Genomic DNA, 27871 nt, shown 5'->3' on the forward strand with positions numbered 1-27871 from the left:
TCTCCTGCTTTGTTGTTTTTTGAGTAAGTAGTCTGTTGCTAATGAAACAGATTATTCACATCTCTACCTGCCTTTTGTAGATAAGAAAGAGTGGTGAATAGATACTGCCTGAAGTGAAAAGTCTAAAAAGACTATGGGGGGTTTGTGTATTATTTCAAATAGAAAATAAAGGAGAGAGATATTTGACTCTTATCACTTTAATTTTCTAGGCCCCACAAGGAAAAGATCACATCTTCCTTTCTCATTGTTGTTGGTTTGATTCTTTCTATTGCTTGGGCACAGAGCCTGGCCCATGGTTATTACTCAAGTAATGCTTGTTAAAAAAATTATTTAATAAATTAAATAATCAATAGCAGTCTATTAAAAGGTGGTGGGATAGCTTCAAGTCATTCTGAGAAGTGGGATGTTTCCTTGTATTTCTTAGGAGCAGACTGATCAGAGAACTCAGTCAAACACTCTACAGCAAGAGCATCTCAGAGCCAGGAAAACTTTTTAACCTCCACATTTAACACTAACCATAATCAGTATGGGCAGGAACAGTTGGTATATTATGCACTGCACAAACTACTGGGGCAGTGTTCACTCTTTCCAAGAAATGTGTTTATAGCTGGGTTGGGCCAACAAGACATACTCATGGAAACAAAGAACAATCAAAGAGAATTTGCAGTTGTTTCACATGCCAGGGGGTGCTATGGTTCAAGCTTTGGTGTATTTGTTTATATTGTTTTTATCCTTGGTTGGCTTTATGGGGTGCAAGTAGTCAGAGACTTTAGGGAGTAGTTGGTAGGTGTTTAGCAAATTTTTCTATGATAAAACCTTGTTGTTCCAAACCTACTCACTCTCTGTCTGTGACCACTTCCCAGTCAAACACTAGATTCCCATGCCTTTGCCCAGGCTGTTTGCTCTCCTGCACTCACCCTTTCCCATTGCTGACACATTACAGCTTATCCTTCAGGGCCCACTTCAGATGTCACCTCTTCTCTGTGGTTTTCTGAGAGATCTCTGTGGCATTCTCCCACCAGTGGCTAAGTTTGCTGTTTCCTTTCATAAATTTGTCTTCAGCACCTTTCCTGGAGACTGTTAGCAAATTTATGAAAAGCAAAAGAGGAAAACAGTTAACCATTACCTTACACCCTGAGAAATTCAATCCACAAGCTAAGATGCCTCATTTGCAGAAATAACAGTGACCATTAGCTTCTGGGTGTTTGGGTACTAGCTGTGTTCTTCAAACTCTTCTGCACACCTCCATGCTTTGGGTTGCTCTTCCCCACATGTATTCTGTTTTCCGTCCCCTTGTCTACATGATGACAACGCTATCACTGTGTTACATCCTTTTCATCTACAATTCTAACCAGATTCTAACTTTCTCTTTGAAATCGTTCTTTTGGACTACATATGAACGTCAAGCCATTTAAAATCCTTGGAGCCTCTGCTATTCTCTTCTGACTTTTTTCTTTTTCTTTTTTTTTAAGATTTTGTTTATTTATTCATTAGAGACATAGAGAGAGGCAAAGATACAGGCAGAGGGAGAAGCAGGCTCCCTGTGGGGACCCTGATGTGGGACTCAATCCCAGGACCCCAGAATCATGCCCTGAGCCAAAGGCAGATGCTGAACTGATGAGCCAGCCTGGTGTCCCACTTCTGACCTTTTTCAATGATTATGTTTTGTTTTTTATTCATATGAAATCCTTGTGAACCTAGTCTCCGTTTCATTTAGTTTTTGTCACTTACCCTTCTCTCTCACAGGCTCATTATTTATTGACCACAGTGGGCATCATTGTCATTTGAAGAATTTATAGTTTGCTATCTTGTTAAGAAGCTAGAGTTTTCGGGATATTGTTTGTTTTTGTGGCCAGGGTTTGTTGACATGTGTCTCTACCTTGAGAATGACACTAGTGGGAATAGTTTTGTACCTTTCGGTTTTGGTTATTTCCTTGGAAATTTATTTCCCCAATAAAATGACGTGACCACAGCTCTTGTAACATTTGCAGGTTACTCATCCAACCAATTTGTAGCTACAGGAGTAATATGTAAGTGTGCCTGTTTTCTTATAGTCACAGAATGTGACCCTTTGAAATGTTTGTAATCTACTTAATAGAGATAAAGTCTTAAACCTGTTTGGGATTGCATTTCTTTCTCTGTCAGAAGGCTTGTGAATTTTTCAAAGTAATCATGTACTCTGGTGCCTGGGTGGCTCAGTCAGTTAAGCGTCTGCCTTTGGTTCAGGTTGTGGTCTGAGGGTCCTGGGATGGAGCCCCACATAGAGGTCTCTGCTAGGTGGGGAGTCTGCTTCTCTTCTCCTTCTGTGCTCTCTTTCAGGTAAATAAGTAAAATCTTAAAAAAAAAAAAAAAAGGTAATCATGTACTTCCTGCTTTTTTTGGGTGTAAACTATATTTGGTCACAGAATGAATTACCTGCTTCTGGGCCCCCTGGGTGGCTCAGTCAGTTAAGTGTCTGACTCTTGATTTCAGCTCAGGTCATGATCTCAGGCTTGTGAGATCGAGCCCCATGTCAGGCTCTGTGCCAAAGGCGAAGCTTCCTTAAGATTCTCTCCCTCCTTCTCCCTCTGCCCTTCCACTGCTGTGCACACTGTTTTTCTTTCTCTCTCTCTCTCTCTCTCTCTCAAATAAATAAATCTTAAAAAAAATATGAGTTACCCACTTATGTTGAACATTTAAGGACAATTAGGCATAGTTGGAGATGGAGATTATGTTAATAATACAGAATTAATCATTTAATTAAAAAATTAGGAAAGCTAAAGAGCTGTTTTCAACTCCCCCAGACAGGAAGACTTTCACAAAAGCCACTACATGGAAAGGGTGGTCATCTTCACAACAGGAAGGATTAATGGACAGACAGGGTGTCAAGATTTGAAGATTCGCAGTGCCAATCTCCATGCCAGCATAAATCCTGAAGGAAACCGCTGTCCCTCCTGTCTTAGATTTTAAAAATCAAATATCTTTAGAGGCAAAGTGTGGAACAAAAACATTTACTGGGCCAGATACTAATGTAGGTGGTGAGGACTGGAGTGAATTGGCTCCAGTGATGCTCATCCACGACACTGAGCTCTTACTGGGGACCATTCTCTGGGCGAAACAAAAACACATTTCTGGGCCAAGTCTGGCCATTGGCCACCAGGCTGTGCCCTATGCTTAAGGCTTTTTTCAGAGACAGTCCTCAGATGCCAGCAGGGTCCTTGCACAGATGAGGAAGATGAGGCAGACAAGTGAGGTGTGAGAGAGTTCGGCTTCCTTTTAATACTTCTAAGGAAAAGAGTAGCGTAAGCCTGGTGAGTGGTGATGACAGTCCTGCTGATGACAATAGAGTAGGGTGGGGACTGTAGCCAGTTGTAGAATGCATACCCACCAATTTTTGTTTAACTTTTTATTATAGACATTTAAACATTAAAAAAAAAAAAACAGCAACAGAGAGAATAGTATAATAAGGCCTTTGAGCCCATCAGCCAGCTCATTGATCGCAGCCAGTTAGAGAGATCCTTGCCCATTTTGCACCTGTGAGTGGGAGTGGGCACTACGCCACCCCACCTGAGAATTCTATTCCAGAGTATGCCAGCACCGCCAGGTTTTTTTTTTTATTTATTTTTTTATTTTATTTATTTATTTATTTATTTATTTTTACCGCCAGGTTTTTAAAAGAAGCTAGACGTTGTGATTTTCATTTGAAACCCCCTGACTTTTATATGTTAACAATTCATTTAAAATTTGTAATACAGATGGCAGAGATCAAGGTGGTGCTGCCAGTTGCTGATTTGGGGTAATAACACATACTTGGAGAAAATGCTGCTGGTGGAACAGGAAACATAATCCAATGTCACGCTGCTTCTGGGTCCCCTAAATATATTTTATGTGTCCCTTAAATTTTGTGTGCAAAAGATTGTCCCATGGGATGGCCCACAGCTGGGCCTACCCATAGATTTGTGATGGCTTTCCTAGGGCAGGCTCACAGGGGTTTGTACTCAGGCTTTCCTCTTACCTTACACAGTGAGCTCCTTGGGGAAACTCCTTAAGGGAACTCAATCTCTCCCCAAGGCCCAGCAGATGATAATAATCAATAAAGTTTTGGGAATGAATGAACAAATAAAAACAGAAGAGCCTTTTCTTTCTTTTTCTTTCTTTCTTTCTTTCTTTTCTTTCTTTCTTTCTTTCTTTCTTTCTTTCTTTCTTTCTTTCTTTCTTTCTTTCTTCTTTCTTTCTTCTTCTTTCTTTCTTTCTTTCTTTCTTTCTTTCTTTCTTTCTTTCTTTCTTCTTTCTTTCTTTCTTTTTTCTTTCTTTAGTAAGTTCCATGCCCAACTAGGAGTCCAACACAGAGTCTGAGCTCAGGATCCTGAGATCAAGAACCAGATGCTTTATGAACTGAGCCACCCAGATACCTCATTTGAGAGATTTTTTGTTATATTTAAGTCTGAGTCACTTCCAAGACCATCAAATGGAGATATCTTCAGGCCCACTGATATGATTAATGTCTTCCTTGTCGCTTAGAAAAAAATGTATTGTAAAATGCTCCATTCTTAATAATTAAAAATTAATACAATGTATCCATAGACTGATTTTTATTTTTTAGGTTGTGAGTTGATTAATGTATCAAAAATAATGTGATTTGTGGCCACCTCAAAAAATAAAAGCATACAGTATTGATAATTAGATGGTGTTAAGTAGGCACATTTAAGCACTAAGGATTGTCAGCTACTTGAGAGTTCAAGACTATGTCTTAGACTTAAAACATATGTTATATAAAGTTAATATATAATTCATATACCATAAAATTCACCTCTTAAGGGGCACCTGGGTGGCTCAGTGGTTGAGCATCTGCCTTTGGCTCAGGTTGTGATCTGGGGTCCTGGGATCAAATCCTGCATTGGGCTCCCTGCAGGGAGCCTGCTTCTCCCTCTGCCTGTGTCTTTGCCTCTCTTTCTATGTCTCTCGTGAATAAATAAATAAAATCTTTAAAAAAAAATTCACTCCTTTAAAGTGTGCATTCAGTGGCTTTTAGTGTATTCACAAAGCTGGGCAGCCATCACCACTATGGAGTTCCAGAACATTTTCACCACCCCAGAAAGAAGGCCTTATCCCTTTCTAAGAAATGAAGGTTTCATCCTTCTCTGCTCATTCCAGCCCAGCAACCACTAACCTATTATTTTTTGTTATGATGGATTTGCCTATTTTGGGCACTTTGTGTAAACGGTATCATACAATATGTGGTCTTATTTGTCTGGCTTCTTTTACTTAGCTTTTTTTAAAAGTTCATTCATGTTATAGCATGTATCAGTACCAAATTCCTTTTTATAGCTACATACTATTCTGTTGTTTGAATATGCTACTTATTATTTATCCATTCATCAACTAATGGACACCTGGGTTGACTATGAATATTCATGTCCAACTTTTTGTGCAGATACACATTTTCAATTCTTTCGGATATGTATCAAGGAGGGGAGTTCTTGGGTTATATAGTAACTCTGTTCGACTTTTTGAGAAACTGCCAGACATTTTCAAAGTGACTGAACTATTTTACATTCCCAACAGCAATGTATGAGGATTCCAGTTTCTCCACATCCTATCAACAGTTATTATTGTCCATCTGTTTAATCGTAGCCATTCTAGCAGATGTGACGTGGTATCTCACTGTGGCTTTAGTTTGTGTTTCCCTAATGACTAATGATATTGAGCATCTTTTAAATTTTTTTTTTTTTTTTTTTTTATGATAGTCACAGAGAGAGAGAGAGAGAGAGGCAGAGACATAGGCAGAGGGAGAAGCAGGCTCCATGCACCGGGAGCCCGACGTGGGATTCGATCCCGGGTCTCCAGGATCGCGCCCTGGGCCAAAGGCAGGCGCCAAACCGCTGCGCCACCCAGGGATCCCTGAGCATCTTTTCATGTGTTTATAGGCCATTTGTATACTGCCTTTGGAGAAATGTTTATTTAAAATTTAAAAAATCAGATAATTTGTCCTTTTATTATTGAGCTGTCATTGTTCTTTATATATTCTGGATACTAGACCATTATTAGATACATAATGTGCAAATATTTCCTCCTGTTCTGTTGTCTTGATGGTGTCCTTTGAAGAACAAGAAAATTTTAATTTGATAAAGTCCAATTTATCTATTTTTTTCTTTTCTTGCTTGTGCTTTTGGTGTCATAGCAAAAAAATCATTGTCTAATTCAAGGTCATGAGCATTTATATCTATGCTTTCTCCTAAGAGTTCTATGGTTTTAACCCATATTTTGGCCCTTGATCTATTTTGAGTCAATTTTTGTAACTGGTGTGGATAAAGGTCCAAATTCATTTATTTGCATGTGGATATCCAGTTGTTCTAGCATCCGTAGTTGAAAAAAATATTCTTTCCCCATCAAAGGGTCTTGGTACAATGCCATAGACTTTTGAAATTTTATTCTTTATAGGACCTAACATAGTTCCTCCTCTACTTGGTAAGCAGGCAAATATGTTTGTTGAATTAAAGTGGGATTCTGAGCAGTTGAGGCTTCTTTTTTTTTTTTTCTTTTCTTTCTTTCTTTTTTATTTTTTATTTTTATGTAAGAGGTAAAACTTTAACAGACAACTTATCCACAGAGGAAAAACTTTTTTTAGGAGCTTGGGTACATGGCTGTGCAACAGAGTCCCCATTTACTCCTGGATTGGACTAAATCAACTCAGGAATACAAGCAAACAACTTAACCAATGAAGATTTACAGTTTGTTGTTTTGGTCTCTACTTTCTGGTGTGAAGGATTAGACTAACAAGGTGATTTTTCACAAGACGACTTTGGGAAAGTGTTCTATACTTTCCAATGCAGGCAAGCTTACCAGGGTGACACAAGGTGTGGGCACCATTACCTGCCACCTCAGTGCCCCAGCAGAGCTTACCGATCAATGCTGACCCTCTTTCCTGCCAGCCCACAGAGGATCTCTCCCTCTTCCCCAACACTGGGCTCCAGGCACACCAGGCACTCAGTGTAGATGGGAACAAAAATGAAGCTTGCTTGCCTAACCCTGCAGAATCAAAGTGAATCCCAAAGGTAATATGGTAAGTTATGTGATGATGTAGCTCTCTGAGAGAGCCCCTAACAAGTGAACAAAGCCTTTTTTTTTAATCATCAGCTTTTTAAAATATCATCTTTTATTTTTATTTATTTATTTATTTTTAAAGATTTTATTTATTTATTTATGAGACAGAGAGAGAGAGAGAGAGAGGCAGAGACACGGGCAGAGGGAGAAGCAGGCTCCATGCAGGAAGCCTGATGCCAGACTCAGTCCTGGGTCTCCAGGATCATGCCTTGGGCTGAAGGCAGGCGCTAAAGCACTGAGCCATCCAGGGATCCCCTAAATTTTATTTTTAAAAAAGATTTTATTGGGTGACGGCCACTGAGGGGGGCACTTGATGGGATGAGCACTGGGTGTTATGCTATATGTTGACAAATTGAACTCCAATAAAAAAAATTATTTATTTACTCATGAGAGATACACCGAGAGATAGGCAGAGACATAGGCAGAGGGAGAAGCAGGCTCCATGCAGGGAGCCCGATGTGGGACTTGATCCTGAAACTCCAGGATCATACCCTGAGCTGAAGGCAGATGCTCAACCACTGAGCCACCCAGGCATCTCAAGCTTTTTATTTTAATGGAGTTAAATTATGAATTACAGTATTTCATTTTCCAAGTTCACACTACTTTGCATTGGGCAAATTTGTTCTTGATATAATGTGCTTATTATGTAATATCTGGCTTGGATTATAATATTTTGGGTAGGATTTTTGCTTATGTGCTAATGTGTTTCTTCTTCTCTTTAAGGACAGGTATCCATTTAGCCTTTCACACAGCAAGAAGTCCAGATGTAGATGGGCTTGATGTTCTCTTTTTCTGAGGTTCTCTGGCTCTTGCACTCTCTGAGAATATGGACTAATATTTTTTCAGACTGTTGTCAGAATTTCCCACCCTGTCCCTCTGGCCTTCCCAGAAAATGCCTGGACGCTTAGCATGGCAAGTGAGCAGACCCCAGGGCTGCGCTAGTACAGCTGTCCCCAGGCACTGGAAATCAGGTGACACCACCCAGGAGAGAATCAGTGCAGGTGGCACCCCTAAGCAATCTGGCCGAGGTCACCGTGGGCAACACGAGTCTCTGTGAAGGGGTGCCGGGCAGGGATGCCGCTCCTCTGCAGGCTGCCCTAAGTTTGCCGAGGATGGCAGTGGTGGGAAGTGCCAGCCAGCACAGAATGAGGGGGAGCCCAGGTAGCAATTAAGTGGGGATAAATAGCCATTACCAAGGAGGCCTGACAACTGCAGGAGACCGCAGTCTATGCACGAGCAACCGCTTATTTTCCCATTGATCCTCGGCGGGATAGGGCCCTGCCTTCTGCAGTGCCCCAAATAACAGGCTCACAAAGCCCAGTGCTAAGAGGTGGCATCTGAGAAGAATCCGTTCAGGTCTTCCTGTCTGTTTCATCTTAAGGCCTGCCAGGAGAAGAGATAATTACGGGTCTGAGATTCTGCTCCATCACAGACAATGGAGGGATCAGCAGATGCCTCTCTGAAATCAGATTAAAAAATTTTTAAAAGGTTTCGGCTCAGGGGGATACCAGCATTTCCCACAGGTTTCAATTGGATGAAAGTGGAAAAGGGGAGAAGGGGGAAGGAAGAAAAGAAGGGAAGGAGGGAGGAAAGGAAACTTGAATTCTTAAATGTGGAGATGATCCACAGGGAGGGTGCTAAACACACCTGGTTTTCCAGTTGCCTCCCATGAAAGATTTTGCCCTTGGCCTGTCACATCTCCTGAAGGCTCCTCTTCAGGTCATTCCATCTGGAGCCCAGAATCCCCCATTGGAAGCCCGAGCCCACTCAAGCTAACCATGATCTGATTTCTATCACTACGCATCACTTTTGCCTATTTTAGAACTCCCCCCCCTTTTTTTTTTTAAAGATTTTATTTATTTGAGAGAGAGAGAGAGAGAGAAGAAGAGAGCATGAACAGGGGGGAAGGGAGAAGCAGGCTCCTTGCTGAGTGGGGAGCCCAACGTGAGCTGAGCTGAAGGCAGACACTTAACAGACTGAGCCCCCTTTGAACTTATTTTAGAACTTCCTATAAAAGGAATACACAGGGGTTCCCCTGGATGGTTAAGTGACTCTTGATTTTGGCTCAGGCTCATGACCTCAGGGTTGTGAGATTGAGCGCCATGTGGGTCTTTGTGCTGGGTGTGGAGCATGCTTGAAATTCTCTCTCTCCCTCTCCCTCTGTGCTTCCCCACTCTGCCCCTCTCTCTCCTTCTCTAAAAAAAAGGAAAAGAAAAGAAAGAAAAAAGGAAAAGGAAAGAAAAGAAAAGAAAAGAAAAGAAAGAAGAAAGAGAAAGAAAGAAAGAAAGAAAGAAAGAAAGAAAGAAAGAGAAAGAAAGAAAAAAAGAAAGAAAGAGAAAAGAAAGAAAGAAAAAAAATACATAGTATGTACTCCTTTTGTCTGGCTTCTTTCACTTAGCATAATTGTGAGATTTGTCCATGTTATTGCATGCACCAATAGTTGGTTGTCTTATGTTGCTAACTAGTATTTCCTTGTGTAGGAACACCTCAGTTGGTTAATCTATTCACCTATTGATGGACATTTGACTGTTTTCAGGTTTGGGCTATTATGGATAAAGCTACTAGGAACATTTATATGAAAGTCATTTTGTGGATATGTTTCTACCTAGAAATAGAATTTGCTAGATTCAGGAGGGGTAAAATTATAAAAGTCACAATCTGGTTTTCAAAGAGGTTTATACCATTTTGTTCTATTATCTTGGAGTGAGCTTTTGGTTGTTTTGTTTCACATCCTCCTCAACCTCGTAATTAACAGCCTTCTAAAATTTCATTATGAGTGCCTTTTTTATATGCAGTTCCTTGGTAACTCATAATATTGGATATAATTTCATGTGCTTATTAGCCATTTGTATATATTCTTTGGTGAAATTTCTGGCCAAGATTTTGACCACTTAAAAAAAATGGATTGTTTTTCTTGTTGTTGAGTTGTATGGATTTTTTTTTAAGATCTTATTTATTTATTTACTTGAGAGAGAGAGAGAGAGAGAGCACAACCAGGGAGTGGGGTGGGAAGAGAACTAGAGGGACAAGCAGACTTCCCACTGAGTTTGGAGCCCAACTCAGGTCTTGATTCCAGGACCATGAGATCATGATCTGAGCCAAAGTCAGACATTTAACTGACTGAGCCACTCAGGCACCCCTGGATTCTTTTAAATTGGTATTCAAGATGTCTGTCACATATATGCATTGAGAATATTTTCTCCCGCTTTGTGGCTTGCTTTTCTACTGTCTTTGAAGAATAAAAATATTAATGAAGTCATATTTACTTCTTTATTCTTTAGTAGTTATTATTTTTTGTGTTCTGTCCAAGAAATCTTAGCTCATCCCAAGATTCTTTTTTCTTTTTTTCTCCTGGAAGCTTTAAAGTTTGGACTTTTCTGTTTGGTCATGATTTATTTCAAGTTAATTTTACGTATGGAGTAAGATTGGGGTTGAGATTAATTTATTTTCCCCTCAAATATGTTCAGTTGTTTCAACACTGTTAAAAAGACTTTCTTTTCTCCATTGAATTGAGGACATTTTGGGTGAAAATTAATTGGTTATAATATAGGCCGGTTTGTTTCTGGACTCTGTTCAGTTTTTCTGGGAGAACGAAAATATTAGCAACATGGGAGGCTTCTAATCCATGAACATAGCATACCTTTCCATTTTGTAGATCTTTCAGTGTAGAAGTCTTACACATCTTTTGTTAAATTTCATCCCGGATAATTGATGTTTTTTGATGTTATGGTAAATAGTATATTTAAAATTTTTAGTTTTTACTTGTTAATATCTAGAAATACAATTAATTTTTGCATATTAACATTGTATTTTGCAATCTTGTTAAATTTGCTTATGAGATCTAGTAGTTGTTCCACAGATTCCCATAAGTTTTTTTATGTACACAATCAAGTTGTCTGTAAATATTGACAGATTCAGGATTTTTTTCTTTCCAGCCCTTATGCTTTTTATTTCTTTGGAATGGGGACTCAATTTTGAATAAAATTGGCAAGAGCAGACATCTTTGCCCTGTTCTCAGACTTAATGAGAGATGGTTAAATGTTTCGTCATGAACTATGAAATTAACTATAAGTTTTATCGTTCCTTTAATCAAGTTGAGGAAGCACCCTTCTCTTAGCTTGCTGACAGCTTTGATTGTGAAAGGTGTTCAATTTTGTCAAATTCTTTTTCACATCTACTGAAGTTTTAGTATCAGGCTTATATTGGACTCATAAAACAAGTCGAGAAGTGTTTCTTCCCTCTTTATTTTTCAGAAAGAGTTTGTGTACAACGGTATTATTTCTCTCTTTAATGTTTGATGGAATTCACCAGTGAAGTCATCTGGAGCTGGAGATTTCTCTGTGGGTTTTAATTATAAGTTCAGTCTATTTAATAGATACGGAGCTATTTAAATTTTTTTTTAATTTCTCCTTTGTCTATTTTGGTAAGTTATGTTATTGAAGGCATTTAGCCTTTAGGTGTAGAATTTATCCATTTTATCTAGGTTTTTGTTTTTGTTTTATATTTTTATTTATTCATGATAGGTACAGAGAGAGAGGCAGAGACACAGGCAGAGGGAGAAGCAGACTCCCTGTGGGGATTTGTCAATAGTTGCTTGTTTTATCCCAGAACCCCGGGATCATGATCCTGAGCCAAAGGTAGACCCTCAACCACTGAGCCACCCAGGCCTCCCTCTTAGGTTTTTAAAATTATTTTGAATGAAGTATTCATAAGATCCTCAGAGTATTTGTTTATATCCATAGGATCTATTGTGAATAAAAAAGAGCAGTCAGTCCTACATTGAATGGGAGTTGGCAGAAAATCTTTAAGAATTTTTCCAGTGGAAAATCCCAGGGTTAACAAACTGTCGTAGAAAGAGACAGGATGAGTCTTCTCTGTGGTCCTCTGCTTCTGGATTCTTAGCTCTTCAACTGTGAATGGGAAACAGGAATACTTTTCTCACCTACTGTAACATCCTTTCCTCTTTGTTTCTTTTCCCACTCTCCTTTTTTGAAGGTCTTGCTCCAGTCTTTTGCTCTATTACAAGTGAACCTGAAGTGGCAATTGGAATTTGTAATGGTAATTTGAATGTGGTTGTTTCCTTAGCAATGAAAATTTATTTGTAGGGATCCCTGGGTGGCGCAGCGGTTTGGCGTTTGCCTTTGGCCCGGGGCACGATCCTGGAGACCCAGGATCGAATCCCACGTCGGGCTCCCGGTGCATGGAGCCTGCTTCTCCCTCTGCCTGTGTCTCTGCCTCTCTCTCTCTCTCTGATGACTATCATAAATAAATAAAAATTAAAAAAAAAAAATTTAAAAAAAAAAAAAAAGAAAATTTATTTGTAAAAAAAGAAAAGAAAAGAAAATTTATTTGTGATTCAGACTTTTAAAGATCTCAGAAGTCTAATTAGTACTTTTCACTGGGCAAGCCATTTATAACCAATATTTTGAAAACATAATATAACCTTAAATAGTGAATTAAGGTTGTGATTATTTTTTTCTTTTTTTCTTTTTTTTTTTTTACCACAGCAGGTACAAGAGACAGAGGTTCCCCTAGCTCTCTCTCCCATGAACTTCCTGGAACTCAGACTTGCAAAAATACTTAAGGAGGCAATGCCCTGGCTGAGGGCAGGTGCAACCGCTCTTCCAGCCCATTGCATCAGCCCGGGGCAAAGTATTAACCTCGGAAAAGGTGGCCATTCTTCCCAGTTCCCCGACTATTGTAACCTCATAACAGGCATTAGAAAAGTTTCATTCTTGAGTGGGACAAGAATGCAGGACCTGTCCTCCTCCCTAGCCACCTGCCTACCCTCTACCTCCAGCACTTACTCACACACTCACACACACAGCAGTGTTCTGCACTGTTTCTTCTCCAAATTATCAAATTATCCCGTGGTCAAAAGGTATTCAGTCCCATCCAGTCCCTCTCAGTTTGTGGTAGGACTAATTTGTTAATGGGGCTCCAGAAGGAAAGTGCCTAATGTTCCTTCTAATTGGACATGACTGCTTCAGAATGACTGCGGCCGCCAGCCAGCTCTCACTGTCCCTGGGGCTGGATAATAAGCTTCTGCCACCAGCCCCTGGGTCCTGACCAAGACCATTTGCGGTAATGAACTTGGAAGGTTCATTGTAGATTGTAAAAAAAAAAAAAAGAGAGAGAGAGAGAGAGAGAGAGAGAAGCACAGTCCAGCTCTTGTCAGTGGGTTCAATTATGGCTTCTGTCAGCTTAACAAAAGAAATTCAGGAAAGCTAGACTAGGAAGGGGTTGGAGGGAGCAGGCAAAGATGGATGGGGGTGGGGAAGAACCCATGATGGTAGAACCAGACTGAAATTCCTCCAGGACCAAGTTTTTAGAAGGAGAAGTTCAGAAGTTACCATGATAGGGGTTGAGTTCCCAGTGTCCAAATGGGAGACCTGTAGCAATGGGTACTGTAGGGCAGGGTTTACTACATGTCACTGATCTAAGGAAATAAGCTCCCCCATACCTCTTCAGCTTACTGTAAATCCCCACTGTAAAACCCACACTGATAAAGGAACAGGGCCCTTTGTGCATATTTAGACTAATAATTGCCATAATCATTGCTGATTATTTGTTTTCTGAGACAGGACCTTAGAGCATTAAACCCAGAATCTATCACTAAAACCATTCCGAAGACATTGGTTAAAGTTATTTTACTGTGAAATATGGCAAATATACAGAAAAGTGCATCAAACATAAATGTACAGCTGGAGGTATTATTTAAAAAACATCTGTAATCAGCACTCAGGTAAAGAAACAGAACTTTGCCAGAAGCCCCATCCTGCTCTGACCTGATCACAATCCTTTCCTTGACCCCTAAAGGTAACCACACCCCTGGTTTTTATGCTAATAATTTCCTTGCTTTTTTTTTTTATAGTTTCACTATCTAAATAGGCATTCCTAAGCACTAGTTTAGTTTTTCCCTTTTTTTGAGCTGGATGTAAATGGGAATTCATACGTTAGATATTAGCCTGGCTTCTTTTGCTCTACATTGGAAAAATCATTTAGGTATTTCATGTGACTCCACAGTTGCTATGGAGTCTTGTGTCATATAAATGTCGCACAATATGTGTATTCAGTTGTTGAATTGCACTTGGGCTATTGACCATTTTTTGACTATTACAAATAATGTTTCTAGGGACAGTCTTGTTCATAAATACATGTAACTCCATATTATGTAGCTAGTAGAGAAGTTGCTGGGTGACAAGCCTCCCAGAGAGATTTGACTAGTTTTTAAGTTATTGTAGATGGCCAGAGAAGACACTGCTTATCAGAAACCAATCTGCTGCTTTATGTGGCAACCAGCCTTTAAGATGGCCCTGAATTATCCTTATTTTCTGATATTCATGCTTTTCTGTTGTCCCCTCTCACATTGTGTCAGGGATGGTCTGTGTAGCCAATAGAATATTGTGGAAGTGATGGCTAGGTCATAAAAGACATTGTGGTTTCTACCTGGCTTTCTTGGGTCACTCCCTCTGTTAGAAGCTAGCTGCCATGTTGAAGGACACTCAAGCGACCCTATGGAGAGACCTAGGGAGTCAACAGCTGAGATCTCTAGCCAGTGCTAATTAGAAACACGTCCCCCAGCCCCAGTCTAGCCTTCAGATGATACAGCCCTGGCGGTCATCCTGACTGCAACCTCACCAAAGACTCTGAACTACAACCACCCATCTTAGCTGCCCCTGGATTCCTAACTCTCAGAAACTGTTAAATGACAAATGTTAATTGTTTGAAGCTACTGAGTTTGGGGATGATTTGTTGTGCTATTGTGGACACCTTGGTTTATCTAGACTGGCTGAGGCAGGCAAACAAAGCACACCCACATGTCATCTATACAGAAATGGCTTATTGTGTATACTTGATCTCCCCTTCCACAAGGTGTAGAGATTAGAACAGCAGGCACCATCAGACCATGTTTTTATTTTTGCTCCGTCTTCCTTCCTCTCTCCTTTTCCTTCTTTCCTCCCTTTGTCACAAGCGCTCTTCTTCTCTTTAAGTTTCCAGAGATAAGAACAGATGCTCTGGCCTCAAACTGGGTTTGAATTCTTGCTTCAGAACTTATAAGCCGGGCAGCCCAGGTGGCTCAGCAGTTTAGTGCTACCTTCAGCCCCAGGCCTGATCCTGGACACCCGGGAACCCTGCATGGAGCCTGTTTCTCCCTCTGCCTGTGTCTCTGCCTCTCTCTCTCTCTCTCTCTCTGTGTCTCTCATGAATAAATGAATAAAATCTTTAAGAATAAAAATTTAAAAAAAAATAAAAGAACTTACAAGCCAAGTGAACTTGGAAAAGTTTCTTTACATCTCTATGCCTTGGGCTCCATCTCCTGAGTGATAAAACAGAGATGGTGATATAACCACCCTCATTGAAAAGGACAACATCAAAACCACACTGCACTTTGAATGGCTGGCACATACTAAACATCCAGTAAGTGTTCGCTATCATCCTCTCCTCCTTTCATTCAGCTCTGCTCCCTGCAACCCAGCCCTCCCCGCCTCCCCCTTCCCTTCTTTCTCCCATCCCCTGCCCTTCTCTCTTCACCTCCTGCCTCCTTAATTCTCCTCTCTTCTTTACTCCCCTTGCTCATTTACTCTTCAACCTCTGTTTTCTTATCTTTCTTGCTTTCTCTTTCCTCCCATCTCCCTTTCCAGCCCTTCTGCCAAAGAACTGGCGGAGCAAGCTTCCCCTGGCTGGGACTCCCTCACAAGAAGAAATGAAGCATTTCTAACCATCATGACATCCATGATGGTGAGCCAGCTGGACCGTCAAACAGCCCCCTGTCAAAAGATGGGGTCCTGGCCTGGATGATAAGCATCTGACTGCCAGTTCCAGCATCAGGGCAGTAACCTGGCTTTTCACAGCTCTGCTCAGAGGTGTGGGAAGTTGCCTCAAGTTTTTGGTATCTTTGAAAGACTGTTTCCCTAGCATGACACCAATTTGTAGATAGTCCCTCCTCCTCAAATTTATTTAAACATTTAAGAGATTTAGCACACTGTTATTACATAAGCAACAGTTGCTGTAAAAATTGCACACAAAATAAGCATGAGTCGTGAAGAGTTTTGTCCTCCTTCCTCCATCCTCCCATTCCTAGTTGGTGTGAGGCCTGCTTTTCTATATTCACATGGGTGTTGTGGCTTTGTTTTACTTGTATAAAAGGGCCTACGTGCGCCATAGTGTGCATGACTTTCTTTTTTCACATACAATATACAGTGGACCCCTGTCCAAGCCAGGACCTACAGATTATATTCTTTTCTACGGCTGCATAGTACCACAATTTAACCATTCTTCTCTCAAAGGACATTGAAATTCTTAACCTTTTATTTTATTTTATTTTTTTTAAGATTTTACTTATTTATTCAAGAGAAACACAGATAGAGGCAGAGACACAGGCAGAGGAAGAAGCAGGCTCCATGCAGGGAGCCCGATGTGGGACTCAATCCCAGGACTCCAGGATCACGCCCTGGGCTGAAGGCAGGCACCCAACCACTGAGCCACCCAAGCATCCTGAAATTCTTAACCTTTTACTCTTAACATTGATACCATAAATATCCTTTTATATATATTGTTAGGTACCATAGAAACATTCCTTCAGGAAGATTTCTAGAATTATCTTTCATGGGTCCATGAGCAGATCTCTTACAATTTGAGGTATTTTTAAATTGTAGCAAACTTGAAAAAAGGCAACTACTATACTTCTTGAAGGAGTGTGGAGAACATACCAGGCTAAGAGCCCTTGAAGGCAAAGGCCCTGGGGCAGAAGAGAGATAGACATGTTTCAGGAAGGAAGATGGGGTGATGGGGTTTAGTGAAGAAGGAGAGTGGCCTCAGCTGAGGTTAGTGAGATAAGCTTGATGGAATGAAAGAGGGCCATTGGGGGATTACATTTATTGTAAATGCTATTGAGAGCCATTGAGGAGTATTAAACCAGAGTGGCTCTATTGATGGAGATCTCTGATTACACAGTGCCTCAGGCACTCACCTTGAAGTCAAAGCCAATCTTCAGGTTTAGGTCATTCATAGACACAAAGACACACACACACAGACACACACACAAAGATATAAGGGACTACTTGGAGTGTTCCGGAAGTAACATGGTTGGTCCAAGGTCCCAATACTTTTCTACTAAATGACTCAGATGATGGCAGTAAAATTTTCTTCTGAGTTGAAGTCACGGGGCCACTAATTCTTTGAGGTTTCATGCTTTAACCAGGCAGAGGGCCTTAGGCTTTAGGATGGTTTGAAGGGAACATGGGGAGGAGGAGGGGAATTCCAGTGAATCAGGAAAGGGAAGAGAACCTGGAGTCTATTGAGTAGATCCTGTGCTTCATTGTGATAAGAAATCCTGGGGAAAAAAACTTTAAAACATGAATAGCTGTTTCAAGGCAGATGTCTTGAAAAGGGAGTTCCCAAGATTCTATGCTGTCCTGAAATCAGAGTATCTAGAGGGAGTGGCTTTCAGACTTCTTTGCTTATGTACCCTAGATAAAAGAATTTTGAAAAATTGTGTACTGTTATATACTTTTTACGTTGACATTAAACATATTTGTTTAGCTGAGAAAATGTGATTTCTGAATATATATATACATATATACACATACATGCGACTTAAAAATACAATTGTGTCATTTAACTTTATTTTAAATTTATCCCATGTAATCTACATTTCACGGTGACTTTCATATTGATTAGTTGTTTAAAAAAATGCATAAACTCTTTATGTAGAGTTTACATCCCACTTTTCTTCCCCGAAACTTGAGGTGTTTTTTTTTTTTTTTAAGATTTTATTTATTTATTTGAGAGAGAGTGCACAAGCATAGGGAGAGATGGAGGGAGAGGGAGAAGCAGACTCTCTGCTGAGCAGGAAGCCAGACATGGGGCTCAATCCCAGGACCCCAGGATCATGACCTGAGCCAAAGGCAGCCGCTTAACTAACTGAGCTACTCAGGTGCCCCTTAATTTAAGTTTTGCTTGAAACTCTTACTGACTGTTCACTTTCATACACCTGTGCAACAAACATATTTGTGTTACTTTTCTAATGTTCTATAACAATAAAGCTGTACAGTAAAATATGTGGTCATTTTCAATGCTTATTAAGACCAAATTGATCAGAACATCATTAAAGAATCCAAAATTTGATATTTATTAAATATAACAAACATTTATTAAAAATACGTATTCTTTTCTCTGCCAGGTAGTTCATTTTTCTATAGATGTGAAAGTTAATTTTATGTGTCAACTTAGCTAGTCTCTGGTGCCCACTTGCTTAGTCAAACACCAGGCTGAATATTGCTGTGAAGATCTTTTTAGATGTGATTAGCATTTGAATCAGGAGATTTGGTGTAAAGCAGATTACCCTCTACAGTGTGGATAGGTAGGCTTCCTCCAATCAATTGGCCATAACAGCAAAGACAGTTTTCTCAAAGATGGAACTCTCAAGACTTAAATATGAAAATCCTACCTGAGCTTCCTCCCTGTTGCTGTGCAGAATTTGGACTTAAGCCCAGCAGCCTGTCCTACAGATATGGGGCTCATCAATCATCCCAATTGTGCGAGTCGATTCTTTAAATCTGTTTCTGTGTCTATGCATCTCCCTGTTATCTATCTATCCATCTAGCTATCTATCTACCTATATCTATCTCTTGTATCTGTAAGTTTTGATGGCAACTTGTTAATGAGACCAGGTTAAAAATTATTCTGATAAATTGGTAATGGTGCATTTTATAACTTTTTCTGGTACCTGTGGAGATAGTTCCAAATATATGTACAAAGTTTTACTTTTACAGACAAGTTTGGAATGTCTTACCTGGGTGTGATATACAGACAAAGAAATGGACATTTGAGAGTGATTGGTTTAGTAATTCATTTGATGGTTGAATATGATTGCATTTTATAATGGAATATTTGCAAATAGACTGATATAATGTCTGGGTTTTGCTTCAAAACAATGGGGATAAGGAAGTAGGTAAAGATACAGAGAGACATTCCACAAGTTGGAGTTTGTTGAGGCTGGATGATCATACATGAGGTTTCACTATATGATTTTTTTCTAATTCTTTTCTTTTTTTTTTTTTTAAGATTTTATATATTTATTCATGAGAGACACAGGGAGAGGGAGAAGCAGGCTCCACACAGGGAGGCTGATAGTGGGACTTGAACCTGGGACTCCAGATCACGTCTTGGGCTGAAGGCAGGCGCTAAACCGCTGAGCCACCCAGGCGTCCCTGATTTTTTTCTAATTCTAAGTACATTTGTAATTTCCCCCAAAAAAGTTAGGAAGAAGAGAAACAAACTGGTTATATTTATAATTATGTTGGTTGTGTGTGCTATTTTTTTTAAGATTTTATTTATTTGAGAGAGAGCATGAGGGAAGGAGCAGAAGGGGAGAGAGAGGGAAAAGTAGACACCTGGCTGAGCATGGAGCCCAAATTGGGGCTCGATCAGAGGACCCTGAGACCGTGACCTGAGCTGAAACCAAGAGTCCAACGCTTAACTGACTGGGCCCCCAGGTGCCCCTGTTTATAATTATGTTTTTTTAATTCTATTATCATTTTAGGGTTTTGTTTTTTGTTTTTTGTTTTTTTGTCTATAGTTGATCTACCATTGACTTGGTAGATCTCTGGTGCCTTTAGACAGATTTCCTAATAGTTTTTCAGTGGGAAGGCTGGTCTGCAATAACAGGAGCTGCTATTGATAGAATTATCCAGCTTTCTTTTTTTTTTTTTTTTTTTATGGTTTCTTAATCCTTTTTCATGTTTTCCGTGATCTCTTTAATATCTTTAAACATCTTAAATATATTTATGTTGGCTCTACAGCTTTATCTGTTGACTCTTGGTCTTAAAACCTTGTTTTGTCACGTGTATTTCAATTGTAAACTCATATTTGTTGGAAGGCTACCAGTAGGAACCTTCTGGACTTTCTAAAGGAGGTACATGCCTTCGGAAAGAATTTGCATTATTTTCTGGAGACAACTTGAAACACAGCCAGGTTTGGTCCATTTTATTTTATCTTTTAACTCATAATAGAAAATTTCAAACAGTTACAAAAGTAAGAAGAATAGTATAGCACTCCATGTATCTCTATCCCCCAGCTTTGAAAATTGTCAACTCACGGCCAGTCGAGTTTCATTGATAAACCTCCATCCACATCCCCCTCACATATCATTATGAGTAAATTCCAATATCATACAATTGTATCCATAAAAATTTCACTACATATCTCTAATACATAAGTATTTATCTTTTAAAAAAGATTTTACTTATTTAAGAAAGAGAGAAAGTGCGAGTAATGGGGAGGGACAGAGGGGGAAGCAGAGGGAGAAGCAGACACCCCGCTGAGCTGAGCAGAAGCCCCCAGAAGCAGGGCTCAATCCCAGGACCCTGAGATCATAACCTGAGCTGAAGGCAGATGCTTAACCCACTGAGCCACTCAGGTACCCCCATATCACTGAGGTATTCTTATATAAGTACTTTAAAAGACCAAAACCACTGTACCAATATCACATGTAAAAAAAATTGAACAGTAATTCCTTAATATTCCATATTCAGGCAGTGTATAATTTCCAGTTGTACTATGAAAGTCATATTTTTGTCTGTATATTTATTTGAAATGTGATCTAAATACGGTCTTCACATTGTAGTTGGCTGATAATGCATATTAACTTCTTGACTTATGAGTTTTCCTTTCATCTTTTTTTTTTCTTCTTGTAACCCATTCATTGAAAAAACTGGACTATTTGTCCAGTAGAGTGTCCCACAGTCTAGCATTTGCTGAATGCAACCTTCTGGTTGTATTTGACATGAGCTTTAAAAACCTAATTGGATTCAGGTTTGATTCTTTTTTCTTTTTGCTATCTCATTTTAAAATGCTTCTCTTAAAAAAAAATCAATTTTTTGACCATGCAAATGATGTAAAGACAAATCCATACCCATAGACACTCAGGCATTTGACAGTTTTCTAGGGAGACTCCCTTTACCCTCACCAAGAGCCAAGACAGACTCTTCCACACTGCCTATTCCAGGTGCCAGAGGTTTTTCCCCCTAATTCCTCCTTTCCCTAAAATGTGGCCCTTTGTTGGGGCCCAGCTTTCAAAGGGGATCTCTGATCTCCCTCTGGGCTCTGGAGAGTATTGGGCCAGTTTCCTGCGTGTGGTTTTCGAGCTAGATGCTTGGGGTGAGTAGATGCCTGGGGGCAGCTGAGAGCTTCCACTGGTGATTACTCTGCACTGCTTCTTCCTAGGATTTTTCCTTTTGCATTTGTTTTTCCTTTTTGCAATCTTGCCCATGCACTTTAAAATATGTAACTATTTTGTAAAGGAGAATTTCAGTATATTTACTTTACTTCTGGAAACCCTGAACTCATACGTAAAAATCAAGTTTTATAACTAACTTGAACTATCCCTTAGCTACAGTTCTGAGCAGAAGGAATGGGGTGTTTGATGGAGAGCTGCTCCCGGAAATGTTAAACCTGAGTCCTGACTGAGGAGTAAGAAGAGGCCTGGAGGTGTGTGGGGGAGGCAGGGGTTTGGAATCAGGGAGGAGTATGCCAATCGACGAAGAGCTGGCATGAAGTCTTTGTGGCACAGAAGGAATGAAAAACTGGAGGGATGGTGGAGGGCTCAGGATGAAGCAGAGGGAAAGCAGAGGGAAAGACCTATTCCAAAGGGCCTCATCAGAGAGGCTAGGCTGGAGCAATAGATTTCCACCACAGCTGAACTCTTCACTGATATTTTACCACCAGGCCTCCCTTATCTTTATAAAGGTTACAGGATGTACAAAGGACTTTCCCCTCCTTTTCCACAGCAGAAGTGTCACTGTACCAGTCAGGAAATTGTGGCTGGAAAACCTAAACTATCCATAAGCTTCCGGACAAGCTCGAATTCATGCTCCAAGAATTGTTGTCCTGTGACTTTATGTAGAGCAAGTGGGCTGGTCTGGGTGGTCAACACCCTAGGATTTCTTTGCTCAAATGTCCCACCTTCCTTTTCTTATGTTGTTTGGGAGGCATTTTCCTTGTCAGGTAAATCCAGCACCAAAGTAACTAAGGGAGCTTGGGTGGCTTCCCCTTGGGGGGCAGCTGCCTGGGAAGCCAGCCAAGTTGCCTGTTGGTCTTCTGAGGGGAAGCCAGGGTACAGGTTGGGGCGAGGGGCTGAGGAGAGGTAGGGCTCAGCCCTCTTCACGCGTCTGCCAATAGCCTGTACACCCCTACCACCAGCAGTGTCTTTAGAGTTAAAAATACAAGTTGAACGATTCCATTAAGAATGATAGACTTGTTGGTTAGCAGACTTTGAAAGAACTTATTCGATGATGCCTGAATAATATTTCTCCCTTTTTAGAGAGTTTGTTTCCTAGGGCTGCCATAACAACATACCACAAACTCAGTACCTTAAAACAACAGAAATGTCTTCTCAAAGAGTTCTGGAGGTGGGAAGTCCAACATCTAGATGGTTGGCAGGGTCGATTCCTTTGAAGGGCTCTGATGAGAACCTGTCACATACCTCTCTATCTTCTGGTGTTGCCAGCTGTTCTTGGTGTCCCTTGGTCCATTAGATATATCACTTCAATCTCACAAGGCATCTCCTTGGGTTTCTGTCCCCATCTGGCCATCTTCTTATAAGGATGTAAGTCACATTGGAGTAGGGACCCACCCTAATTCACTGTGATCTCATTTTAGCTTAAGGAATTCCATCTGCAGTTACTCTAGTTCCAAATAAAGTCACACTCTAAAGTATGGGGGAGGGGTGAGGACTTCAACTTATCTTTATTTAGGGGACACAATTCAATTCATGACATGGTCAGAAAATATAAATAAGAAATCTTATACGCCTGGATGGCTCAGCCTGCCTTCAGCCCTGGGCATGATCCCGCAGTCCCGGGATCCAGTCCCACATTGGGCTCCCCGCATGGAGCTTGCTTCCCCCTCTGCCTAAGGCTCTGCCTCTCTCTCTGTGTGTGTCTCTCATGAATAAATACAATCTAAGAAAAAAAAAAAAAAGAAAGAAATCTGTAATGCCTGTTCACTCCTCTGCAAGCTGGCTAGATGTCAACTGCTGTTTGTAACTTCCATCGTGCTCTAGGCCTCCATGTCTGAGCATGTAACAGTTCAGTTCTTCAAAAGGGCAAAAAAAATTCTCCAAGTTTTCCTTATTATGGTCTCATGCAGGGGCCAACTCCATAGGGGTTCCGGCCTTTTGCTGAGGACCCTGCTTAGACACTAGGACTGGCTCAACCAGGTCTCTGCCAAGAAGATATGAAGTTACAAGGTGGGGAGGGGAAATATCAGAATCTTTTTGGAATTTATTTGGAGTATGATGTGGGATAGGGATGTGATTTTATTGTTCCTCTAATGAGCACGCAGTTTGCTCTGCTTTGAGGATACATATGTAATATGTTGGGAGTGCCTCCTCTTATTTCGTGTCTTTCCATCCAGAAATATCATGTGTCTCTAGTTCTTGAAGTGTGCTCCAGAAAGTGCTGGAGCTCTGTTCATCTACATCCTGCATGTTTATTATTTTGTTTACCTCTTGGTCTTTTGCTTGTTATTGCTCTTGTTGCCAAAAGGAGACTTTCCCCCATTATATTTCCTAATTGCTTACTACTAGAACTAAAAGGGGGGGGGGGGACCTGACTTTTCTCCCGTATATTTTGTGACAAGCCACTTTCCTGAAGCCTCACAAGCCCCAATAGTTTTTCAGACGATGCTTTCGGTGTAGACACCCGCGTCATCTGAAAATTGTGAGACTCTTCTCTGAATATGGTCTCTACACTCCTGCCTCAAGGTCTTTGATTTTGCTCTTAATTGTCTGACTTTCCATCATTCCTATTTCCGGAAAGCCTGCTCTTCATCAAGACCTAATTTCTCAAAAACAAAAACAAAAACAAAACCCCTAATTTCTCTGCGAAACTTCTTTCAACTTCCCTGGAAAAGTTAAAATCCCTCTCCCTGAACTTCTATGAAACCTTGTACAAGCCTTTATTATAATCATAGCAAACGGCATTATAATTATCTGCTTATAAAACTGCTTTCCCTCGGGACACTCAAAAAACAAACAAACAAAAACAAAAACAAAAAAACAAGCAGGCACACATGTCTTCTCTAGGCTGAGTCGGGCTGGGAAAGCTCTGCTGGGTGCTAGGGAACGAGGCCCTCATCCGCCCAAGCATCCCCGCTTCTGCCCTTTGCGGCGTGATGCGGAGGGTCAGGGGCGCCGCGAAGACCCGGAGAAACAGAGCCCGGAGCCACGAGGCGGCGCGGGGGAAGCGGGACTCCGGGGGTGGGGGGGGGGGCGCGGGGGTCGCGGCTCCTCGAGAAGAATCGTGCCACCTAGAGGCCCGACGGCGGACGTCCTGGCACCCCGCCCGGGGCTTGGATTCCAGTTCCTTCGGCCCCGCGGAGACCCTCCCGGGCGCTGCAGGGCGCAGACGTGGGTGCTCGGCGCGAGGCTGGCGGCCCCGCGAGCTGGAGCCGGGGAGGGCGCCCGGGGCTCCCCTGCCGCCGCGAGTGCCGCGCTCCGCCAGAACCGGGGGGCCTCCTCCCTGCAGAAAGGCCCAGCCCTGGGGACCCCGCCGGCCCGCGCCCTCGGATCCCCCCCGCCCCCCCAGGCCCCGCGGGAGCCGGGCTTGCCAGGCCCGGGAAACAAGGCGGCTTTAGTTTGCATAATGCCTTCGGACAAACGGCCCCAGAACCGGGGCGGAGGAGGCGGCTGTCAGGCCAGGAATGCGCACACCTGTACCTGGGAAGGTTCCTTTGAATTCCTGCAGCTCCGCGGTCTCCCGGGGGCTTGGCCGCCGGCGGTGGGCGGGCGCTTGGCAGCCTGTGCCCCGGGGAGGAGCGCCCCACCCAGACCTCCTAGTGGAGCGGCCACCAGGGGAGAGACCGGGGCACGCCGCCCCGTTCTAGGGCTCCCCCAAAGCGCCTTCCGCTGGGCCCGCCCCCGCCCCCCACTCTCTCCTCCCTTCCTGCCACTCCCATCCCTCCCCCACCCCAGACCCCAGGGAAACAAAGCTTTACGGGGTTGGGTGACACACTTCCGCAGGGGCTTTCGTGCACGGAATGGATCACCGAGGGCACAGGGGGGCCCCTTTATCCTGTCAGTCTGAGCCTTGCTCACATCCGATGCATGAGGAAACCAAAGCCCAGAGCAGTTGACTGCCCTTCCCGGTTCTCCAGCTGACCGGGGGCAGAGCTCCACTAGGCCTTGTTTACTGTTTATGACTTGTTCTGTCTGGATTATTTTATAACAGAGCCATGCTTGACCTCATCAGAGAAGTACTGCTCACGAATCCCTATTTTGGAAACTTCGCGTGAAAGGTCCTCTAATGTGATCAGAGGGAAGTAGGTGATGTGCTCTGAGGGCACCTGGCCTAGCGCTCAAGATGGCAGCGCCATCTGCACATTTTCCCCACCTCCTGCCTGGATCGGCTGCTGCTTCAGAGAGGGAGAGCCTGAGGGCTAGCCACGGGCCTGTCAAACCCAGGACAGGCCAGCCTTTAGCCAGGAGGTAGCCAAAGTTGGAGGGAGACATCAGTGTCCAGGCTGTAGGCCTGCTTGGTGCTTTCCTGTAGACCTACGGAGAAGATCCATCTGAAAAGTTTAGCCGAACCTCTCTGTGGAGTGAGGGCAAAGGGAGTTTTCTGGGTTTTTTCTTTTGGATCAGGGCAAGCAGAGGAGAGAGGCTGGCACTTGGGGAGCGAGAGTTTTGGGACAGAGCCCCACGCAGTTCAAGAAAAACCCAAGAAGGGGAAAAACGAGGGAGGTCTGAGGGCCCCTTTGGCCCTGGGCTATGTGTCCAAGAGCAGGGAGGATGTGTCTCACCTCTGTGGGGGGCTTTCTGCAGCTGGAACAGACGGAGCCACAACGATGTTCAGGAACAAGGGCTGGTGCAGAAGGAGAGAGCAAATGAGGAGGATCAGTGAAGATAGACGGAAAGAGGGACAGAGGAGACAGTGGCCATGGACCCTCACCAGACTTCTCGTTAAGGAGCATTTCTTTGAGCCAGAGAACTCTGTGCACGGTGTGGTGAGCTGGCTGGTGACGATGGAGTTGATCATGAGGGGTACCAGGAGAGGATCCCCAGCCCGGGTGGAGGGGAGGGCATAGACCTCCCTCTAGGTGTGTAGAAGGCTCTGTTCCAGCCCTCAGTTCCAGCCCTCAGGCCAGCACAGCCAGGGCATCTGGCCTAGTGCTCAAGGTGGCAGCGCCAGCCCCCCTATCAGAACTTACAGTCTGATAAGTGTAGTAAACAGCCGGGATGGGATATGATGGATGAGAGATTTCAGCTGGAAAGAGAGATCCTAGATTATTCTTCTCTCTGAAAGGCTTCTGAATGAATAGCAGTATGACAAACCACAAGAGCTCCAAGGATGCAAGGAAATCAGCAAAATGATCACTTTGGTTCCAGAACCAGAAACCTTTTCCTATGTGTTCTGGGCCCAGTTGGGTACTTGGTCAGGGGACAGCTCCCAGGCTTTGCTGATCTCTCGAGGAGCAGAGGCTTCACAGAAGGCCAGGGCTTGTAATCTGGAAATTGGGTCCAAAGCAAGTCATATACTCGAGTACGGTGGCAGGCTGAGTTTTCTAAAATTGACCACAACTGAGTTTTCAGTCTCACATGCCTTCTAGAATCTTGTATCTCTCCAATCAGGAGATGCTATTTCTCCTCCCCCTGAACAAGGGCAGGCCTTGTGACTATCTCATCTGATAGGCAGGAGGGATGATCCCTGATTTCCAAGGCTTAGTCATTAGAGGTGATACAGCTTCCACTTGACTTCCTCTCTTGGGACTTGGGAACCCTGAGCTGATATTTAAGAAAGTCAGTGATCTAGAGACCCCCCCCTGGAAATTTCGACTGTATCTACCTGTACCTGTACCTCTACCTGTATCATCTATGTCTATATCAAGAGAGATGCTCATGGAGCCTCACATGTTCCAGTCCCTGGATGTTTGACTCTTCCCTGCCCAGGTGCCAGCCAGGGAAGTGAGGGACCTTCCAGCTCCCACCCCTCGGCCACTCTAACTACTGCCAATGAAGCAGAGATGAGCTGTCCCTGCCCAGCCCTGCCCAGACTGCAGACTCATAAGCAAAATGTTATTTTAGGGATCCCTGGGTGGCGCAGCGGTTTGGTGCCTGCCTTTGGCCCAGGGCGTGATCCTGGAGACCAGGGATCGAATCCCACGTCGGGCTCCTGGGGCATGGAGCCTGCTTCTCCCTCTGCCTATGTCTCTGCCTCTCTCTCTCTCTGTGACTATCATAAATAAATAAAAAATTTATTTAAAAAAAAATGTTATTTTAAGTCACCACGTTTTGAAGTGGCTTGTTGTACAGTATCAGATAACCGAAACACACTTGTTTCTTCAGCTCATTTAATGCTGTCAGTAACCAGGAGAATATCATTTCTAATTTATAGGCAAGAAAAAAACCAAGGCTCAGAACAGATTAGTCACAAGACGTTACGGACTGACTTGTGTCCTCCCAAAATTCATATGTTGAAGCTCTAACCCCCAGTGGGTGGTATTTGGAGTTGGGGCTTTGGGGAGATAATTAAGGGTAAATGAGGTCATAAGAATGGGGCCGTAATCTGTTAAGACTGGTGTCCTCTTAAAAAGAGGAAGAGACACCAGAAGAACTCTTGTCTCACTGCCCCTGTGTGCACACAGAGAAGAGGCCATGTGAAGACATGGTGGCGAGGTGGTCATCAGAAAACCAGGAAAAGAAGTTTTACCAGAAATGAACCCTGCTGGCACCTCGATCTTGGACTTTTGGACTTCTGCACTCCAGAATCGTGAGAAAATACATTTC

The 27871-nt window shown here is 42.5% G+C and overlaps 1 long non-coding RNA gene across 1 annotated transcript in view; it reads right to left on the reverse strand.

The window, feature by feature from the left end:
• Nucleotides 1-22746, reverse strand: part of LOC111090623 — a 90257-nt gene extending 67511 nt beyond the window's left edge. The window contains exon 1 of the long non-coding RNA XR_005372453.1: nucleotides 22571-22746. This is a non-coding gene — a long non-coding RNA (uncharacterized LOC111090623). The remainder of the gene's footprint in view (nucleotides 1-22570) is intronic.
• Between the last annotated feature and the right edge of the window lie 5125 nt (nucleotides 22747-27871).

This window comes from Canis lupus, chromosome 17 (genome assembly GCF_011100685.1).
Source record: "Canis lupus familiaris isolate Mischka breed German Shepherd chromosome 17, alternate assembly UU_Cfam_GSD_1.0, whole genome shotgun sequence".
Classification (NCBI taxonomy): Eukaryota; Metazoa; Chordata; class Mammalia; order Carnivora; family Canidae; genus Canis; species Canis lupus.